We start from the raw sequence: 8,667 nt of genomic DNA, 5'->3' as shown, positions 1-8,667 counted from the left end.
TGTTCCTCTTTATTTTCTCTTTCCTCTCTTTCCTTTTCACTTCTCTTCCAATCTCTTCTTCTCATCTTCCTCTATTTTCTTTCTCATTTCTTCTTTTTCTATTCTCTTTTGTTCCTCCTCTTCCTTTATTTTCTTCTCTTCCTCAAGCAATTTTTGCTTGGCCTCTTCTATTTTCTTCTTCTCTTCTTCAAGTAGCCTCTTTTCTTTTGCAATCTATCTTAGTTTATCTTCAATATCCTTGGTATATGGTTCATTAAGTTTAGAACCTTCAAATGGATTGGTATCATCAATGTTAATGGTAACATTGGTCTAATCAAGTTGCATAGTGTCACCACTCACTGACACTTTCGAGGTTCTAGGTGTTGGAGAAGATATTGCCTTTGATTTTGTCAACATCTGACTGATAACTGCCATAGTCTCACTTCTTAGTTTATCTTCTTCACCAACCATAAATAGAAATGGTCTCACTTTATTTCTCAAATACCATACAAGATTATTCAACAGTCTTTTAATCTCTTCTTCATCATCAATCTTGCAAATAGTTCTAAGCATAGTGATGCAGGAGCATCCAGAGGTATAAGGGCAATCCTGTGTCACCCAAAAAAAAAGTACTTAGACTTAGTTTCTGTTTCATGTCTTTACATTTTTGGATACCCATTTGCATCAAATAAAGGTTCCAACTCTCACAGTTCCACTATCAGTGCGTTTGAAAATCTCAAAAAAATAGGAGCATGCAATTTGGCCATCATTTTGGTGACCTAGAAGGTGTGAATTGACCAGATGAATGTAATTGTGATTTAGAGTATTCCAAAAAAAGAATCAAGTCAAAAGGCCCCACGGTTTGAAATTTATTGCAGTTTTTCAAGTTTTGGAGACCTCCTAAGAATGCTTCAAAGTCAGGTTAGGGGCATTAAATGACCTCAAAAAGGGTAGAAAAATGAGGGATGAGCAAATCTGGTCCATAGGGCTATAGAGCGCTTTGAGAGCTTTCCAAAAATGTAAACGGTTTGTCAATCGAAGCTACGGTTCAAAAGTTATGCCTCTCGAAAGTTCGGTAACCATTTCTGGATTCTTCTAGATTTGCACCGACTTCTAACATAGCTTCCAGAACCTTCTATTTTGTCGGTGGATGCCTACTAGCACTTTCTAGAATGTACTCCTAGTCCTTAACCCTCTGAGGTCTATTTAAGGAGATTTTTGGCATTGTAAAAGGCAGTTCAGAGTGGAGTTTGAGAGGAGGTGCTAAAAGGAGAAATATTCTCCAGAATTATGCTATTGTAAGCCCTTAGGGCATGTTCTGAAGTTTATTTTCTCTGTACTATTTGTACTAGCTTATTTTCTCAGTTAATATAATTTCTCTTTTCTGTTGTGTCCCCATCAAGTGGTATCAGAGAAGGTTTTCCTGAGTGTGTAGACAGAGCGTCGAATGTGAGGCAGTTTGCACCAGGACTGTGTGGTTGTGGGTTCGAGTTAGAAGATGCCTCCACGAAGAGAGCGTGGTGGAAGGGCTAGAGCTATTGATCCTGAGGAGGTTAGAGCCCTCCAGAGGTAGGTACAAGCATTGCAAGAGGAGCTTCGTAGAGGAGAAAATGTTGCCACAGGTGACAATAGTGAGGATGACAATGAAGAGGAAGTAATGGGACCAGAAGAGGAAGTTGACGGGGAAGTTTTGAATCCTATAGAGGAAAGGCTTTTTAGGGCCATTACTAAGTTTGGGAAAAGACCTACAATTGAAGTGGGTATATTTTCAGGAAATCTGAAACCAGATGAGTTGATCGATTGGATCAATGAACTGGAAGAATACTTTGAGTATGAGGATATAAGGGACCTAGATAGGGTTAAGTTTGTAAAGGCCAAACTAAAAGGCCATGCCAAAACCTAGTGGCAAGAGGTTCAACTGGAAAGACTTAGAAGAGGAAAGGAGAAGACCACAAGATGGGATCGCATGGTGGACAAATTGAAGAAGCAGTTCATTCCTGTGGACTACAAGCTTGATCTGTTTAAGAAGATGCATGGGTTAAAGCAAGTAGGAAGATCAGTCCAAGAATATACAGAGGAGTTTTACCAACTCTTCATTAGAGCAGGGCATGCAGAAGAAAATAAGGAAAAGGTTGCTCGTTATATCAATGGGTTGTGACCTAGCATCCAGGAGGAATTAAGTCTAGTAAGAATGACCAGCGTTGAAGAGGCATACCAGTTTGCCCTATGAGTTGAAGAGAAGCTGAATAAAAGGTTTGAAGGAAGACAAAGAGGGCACAATCAAGGAGGAAGGGGAAGTGGTAGATCATCTGGAGGCTGCAATGAAACCCAAAAGAAAAATGAAGATGTGGGTACTAGCAGAAACCAGAGGAATGAGGGTTTCAACCGCTCCCATGATCAAGACTTTGAAAATCAAAGAGGAAGAGGTAGAGGACATGGAAAAGGAAGAGGAGGCTTCCGTGGAACCTGTTTCCATTGCAATGAAGAAGGTCATTATGCCTTTGATTGCCCTCAATGACAAGGAAGGACAGATAGGAGAGCTGAGGGCCAAGCTACGGTTGCTCATGTGGATGAGGATGCACAATCATCACATTCAGAGGATGCAAAAAGAGGAGAGACCTTGGTAAATGAAAGAGTCCTACTAAGTGGTGAGAATGAACCAGGACAACGAAGGAGTTTGTTTCATACCAGATGCAAGTGTGAGGATAAATATTTTGACGTGATCATTGATGGTGGTAGCACTGATAACTTGGTATCAGAAGAGATGGTCTCTAAGATGAAGCTCAAGAGGGAGAAACATCCCCAGCCCTATCAAATCTCTTGGGTAAAACATGATCATAAGGTCCTGGTAAGTGAACAATGTTTAGTGAAATTTAAAATTGGGAGTTACCATGATGAAGTTCTCTGTGATGTTATTTCGATGGATATTTGCCATCTATTGTTGGGTAGACCATGGCAATTTGATAAAAATGCAATACATGATGGACATGCAAACACATACTCTCTAACAAAGGATGGATTTCGCCACAAATTGAAGCCCATGAAAAAGGAAGGTGAAAAGGTATGTAGCAGTGCTAGGATTTGTCTTGTTGATGGAAGGAAGTTTTTAGATGGCATGAAATATCAGCATATGTGCTATGCTTTGATTCCTAGGAAAGATAAAGAAGGTAGTAGTGAAATACCACTTGAAGTTTCAAATTTACTAGGGGAATTTGGAGATATTACCTCTGATAATGTTCCAGATGGATTGCCACCAGTAAGGCAAATCAGTCATCAGATAGATCTGATTCCAGGAGCTAGTTTGCCTAACAAGGCTGCTCACAGGATGACTCCTACTAAAATAGAGGAGCTAAATAGACAAGTTTAGGAGTTGTTGAGGAAGGGCTTGATTCGAGAGAGCCTGAGTCCATGTGCAGTACCTGCATTACTTGCACCAAAGAAGGATGGAGAGTGGAGGATGTGTACAGATTCTCGAGCTATAAATAGGATAACCATCAAGTACTAATTTCCTTTACCAAGGATGGATGATCTTATGGATTGCTTGAGTGGAGCTCAGTACTTCACAAAGATAGATCTAGAGAGTGGATATCATCAGATACAGATTCGAGAAGGAGATGAGTGGAAAACAACCTTCAAGACCAAGGAGGGTCTTTATGAGTGGTTAGTCATGCCATTTGGATTGACGAATGCCCCAAGCACCTTCATGCGGCTCATGAATGAGGTACTTAAGAAGTTTTTGGGAAAATTTGTTATTGTTTATTTGGATGATATTTTAATTTTCAGCAAGACTTTGGAAGAACATTTACTGCATATTCATAGTGTCCTTGAAAGGCTAAGGGAAGAGAAACTGTTAATTAATCTAAAGAAGTGTGTCTTTGCAAAAAGGGAGTTAGTCTATTTGGGGTTTGTTATATCACCTGAAGGTCTCAAAATGGATCCAAAGAAGGTAAAAGCCATCTTGGAATGGCCTACTCCAAGGACTGCTACTAAGGTAAGATCATTTCATGGTCTGGTTAGTTTTTACAGGAAGTTTATTAAGAATTTCAGTGGCATATGTGCACCCCTAACTGATACAATAAGAGGGGATAGAAAAGAGTTCAAATGGACTACAGCAGCTACGAGAAGTTTTGAATTGCTGAAGAAGAAGGTGACACAATAGCCTGTGTTGGCACTTATAGATTTTAGAAAAGTGTTCCAGGTGGATTGTGATGCTAGTGGCAACGCTATTGGGGCTGTATTAAGCCAAGAAGGTAAGCCTACTGCATATTTTAGTGAGAAATTGAATGATGCAAAGAAGAAGTATTCTGTTTGTGATCAAGAGTTCTATGCAATAGTTCAGACCTTAAAGAAATGGAGGCACTATTTATTGCCAAAGGAATTTTTTTTGTATACTAATCATTAGGCATTATAGTACCTAAATATCCAAGGTAAATTGAATCAGAGGCATATGAAGTGGGTAGAATTCTTGCAGAGTTATACATTTGTGTTGAAGCATAGAAGTGGAAAATCTAATAGGGTTGCAGATGCACTAAGTAGGAGACAGTCACTGCTTACAGTAATGTAGGTTGAAGTAGTTGGGTTTGATGAACTCAAGAATTTGTACCTCGAGGAACCTGATTTTGCTGAAGCATGGAAAGCTTGTAAAGAGCCTGTTGCTATAGATAGAACCAAGTGGTTAGACTATTTGATTCAGGATGGCATGTTGTTCAAAGGTAGTCAATTGTGCATTCCAAGGAGTTCCATGAGGGAAAATATGATTAAGGAGAAACACAGTGGAGGGATGGCAGGGCATTTTGGTCGGGATAAGACCATTGCCATTCTTAGAGAACATTATTTTTGGCCTCAAATTACACAGGATGTGAAGAAGTTTGTACAGAGTTGCCAGGTTTGTCAAGTTGCCAAGGGGTTTAGTCAAAATACTGGCCTATATCAGCCATTGCCTGTTCCATCAAGGCCATGGGAGGACATAAGTATGGATTTCATTCTTGGATTGCCAAGGACACAAAGGGGTAATGACTCAGTATTTGTGGTGGTTGATAGGTTCTCCAAAATGGAACATTTCATTCCATGCCACAAAACTCATGATGATGTCCATATTGCAGACTTGTTTTTCAAAGAGGTGGTAAGACTACATGGTCTTCCAAGGAGTATAGTTTCTGACAGAGATACTAAATTTGTGGGGTATTTTTGGAGGACACTGTGGAAGAAGTTTCTAATAGACCTAAAATTCAGTTCCACACATCACCCATAGACTAATGGTCAAACTGAAGTGGTAAACAGAAGTCTAGGAAATTTGCTGAGATGTTTAGTTGGGGATAAGCCCAAGGGATGGGATTTGATTCTACCACAGGCAGAGTTTGCTTATAATAACTCTATAAATAGGAGTACTGGAAAATCACCATTCCAAATTGTATATGGGAATATCCCAAGGACTGCACCAGAGCTAAGGAAGATAGAACAAGGGGAGAGGACAAGTGCTGAAGCTGAGGAATTTGCTGAACATATCAAGCGTCTACATGAGGAGGTTCAAGCACACATAACCAAGATGAATCAAGAGTATAAAGCTAGGGCTGATCAAAGGAGAAGACATAAGGAATTCCAAGTAGGAGATTTAGTCATGGTACACTTACGAAAAGAAGGATTTCCAGCCGGTACTTACAACAAGCTGAAAATGAAGAAATTTGGCCCCTGCAAAATTTTGAAGAAACATGACTCAGGAAATGCATATGAAGTGGAGCTGCCAGATGGTATTCAGATTTCTCCCATTTTCAACATTGCAGATTTAACAGAGTATCATGATGATAGTGTAGATGAGGAGCTAGTGTTAGAGCCATGTCCAATTCTTGCTTCTAAGAAGGAGGAGATAGAAGACATTCTAGATCGTCGTGTGGGTAGGAGTACTAGAAACAGGAAGTATGAAGAGTATTTGGTCAAATGGAAAGGATGACCAATTGAGGACTCAACTTGGATTTCAGTAGCTGAGGTTTCCCATTTGGTATTTCCTCTACAATCCATAAAGTAACAGGGTCACTTTTAAATCTACCCTGGGTGTCTGATGCAGAAGCATCTAGAGGTATAAGGGCAATCCTGTATCACCCAAAAAAAAAGTACTTAGACTTAGTTTTTGTTTCATCTCTTTACATTTTTGGATACCCATTTGGGTCAAATAAAGGTTCCAATTCTCACAGTTCCACTATCAGTGCGTTTGAAAATCTCAAAAAAATAGGACCATGCAATTTGGCCATCATTTTGGTGACCTAGAAGGTGTGAATTGACTAGATGAATGTAATTGTGATTTAGAGCATTCCAGAAAAAGAATCAGGTCAAAAGGCCCCATGGTTTGAAATTTATTATAGGTTTTCGAGTTTTGGAGACCTCCTAAGAATGATTCAAAGTCAGGTTAGGGGCATTAAATGACCTCAAAAAGGGTCAAAAAATGGGGGACAAGCAAAGCTGGTCCATAGGGCTATAGAGCGCTTTGAGAGCTTTCCAAAAATGTGAACGGTTCATCAATCGGAGCTACGGTTCAAAAGTTATGCCTCCCAGAAGTTCGGTTACCGTTTTTGGATTCTTCTAGATTTGCACCAACTTCTAACGTAGCTTCTGGAACCTTCTATTTCATTAGTGGATGCCTACTAGCACTTTTTAGAATGTACTCCTAGTCCTTAACCCTCTGAGGTCTATTTAAGGAGATTTCTGGCATTGTAAAAGGCAGTTCGGAGTGGAGTTTGAGAGGAGGTGCTAAAAGGAGAAATATTCTCCAGATTTATGCTATTGTAAGCCCTTAGGGCATGTTCTGAAGTTTATTTTCTCTGTACTATTTGTACTAGCTTATTTTCTCAGTTAATATAATTTCCCTTTTCTGTTGTGTCCATTCTGTTCTTGGGTTGTGTCCCCATCACATACACTTCTAAAGTTCTAGATCATCTTCTCTTGTAGGTGCCTTCTTCTCAATGAGTCTATCTTTGCAAGATGTCCTTTGCATAAATAACATGCCTTTACACAAACTATTGCTAGGTCAGCTAAGACCACAATCCACTTTCCCAACTTAAAGTAAGCATCTAGGATGTTGGCCCTAATTGGACAAGTGATTATCTTTCAAACAAAAATAAAACTTTCCTTCAATTTTGGTGTCTTGTTTCACTAAAACATGATTATCTCTAGTCCAGATAGTCTGTATTGACTTTTGAGGTTATACACATCATCACCAACATGTATACAATCTCCATCTAACTTTTCTAGTCATAATATGACATCAACAACAAGTTATAAACAAAAAAATACACTATTGTAAACCAAATTTCATACTTAGACTATTTTCTAACTACCAAACACTAAGTATCTTTATTTCTAAGGTTTCTTCTAAGCATGTACATCATGTGTTTCCATAAATGACAACAATTACATATCTCTATTAGCCAATTGTCAATACTATGCTCAAGAGAAAAGTATTGACTATGGAGAATTTTTTTTCCTATTGCTACACTTGAAGGTGTTAGAAAACTCCTTGCATATGTAGCACACAAAGGATTTAAAGTGTATCAGATGGATGTGAAATCAACATTCCCAAATGGAATCTTAGAAGAGAAAGTATACATTGAGCAACTAGAAGGTTTTGTTGATCCTAGATAAAGGGACATGGTTTGAAGACTACAAAAAGAATTTTAATGTCTCAAACAAGCCCTCCAAGCATGGTATGAGAGGTTACACAAGTATCTCATAAAGATTTTTTTTCAAAGAACTAATGATAACAACAACCTATACATCAAAGAAGGACCAGAGAAGAAGATTGTGTTGGCCAAAATATTTTTGGATGATACATTAATTATTGGAAATGATGATCTGTGTAAATCTTTTTTTGAGGAAATGAGCAAGGAATTTGAGATGTCAATGTTTGGAGAAATCAAATTCTTTTTTGGCATGTAGATTCAACAAAAGAAGGATGATATCTATATTACTCAATCAAAATACTTCAAGGAGATTCTGAAAAGGTTTGGAATGGATGATTCTAGACCAGTTGGAACACCTTTGTCAACTAGACATAAGCTTTAGAAAGATGATGATTCAAAATAAGTAGATCACACTACATACATATTAATGGTTGGAAAAATTTAGTATGTGATGCCAACAAGACCTAATATAGCATTATAAGTTGGAATGGTGGAAAGATTCTCTACTAATGCAAAAGAAAATAATATGATGGAAATCAGAAGAATCATGAGGTATCTAAAGGGTAAATAAGATTATGGTTTGTGGTATAAGAAAGGAGGCAACTTTGAATTGAAAGCATTGATGATAGGAAGAACACTAGTGGTGGAGCATTCTTTCTTGGAAAGAGGCTAGTGTCTTGGAAAAGAAGGAAGCAAATATGTATCTCTTAGTGAACAAGAGAAGAAGAATATGTTGTTGTAGCAGTCAATTGTTCAAATATTGTTTGGTTCAAATAATTGTTGATAGGTATGAAAGAAGAAATCAAAGATCTAGTTGTTGTTTTCTATGATAATACTAGTGCAATTAACATTTCCAAGAATCCAATGATGCATACCAAAATCAAGCACATTGCATTTAAGTATAATTTATCAAGAGAACTAGCCCAGGATAAGGAAGTAAACTTGGAATATTTGAATACAAAAGAACAGATTACAAACATATTCAGTAAACCATTACCTAAGGACAAACTTTTGTATC

The sequence above is a fragment of the Cupressus sempervirens genome, chromosome 2 (assembly GCF_028749045.1).
Source record: "Cupressus sempervirens isolate cs-2001-9-10 chromosome 2, ASM2874904v1, whole genome shotgun sequence".
In the NCBI taxonomy this organism is placed as follows: Eukaryota; Viridiplantae; Streptophyta; class Pinopsida; order Cupressales; family Cupressaceae; genus Cupressus; species Cupressus sempervirens.
The sequence above is the reverse complement of the archived record's forward strand: the minus strand, read 5'-3'. Positions refer to the sequence as shown.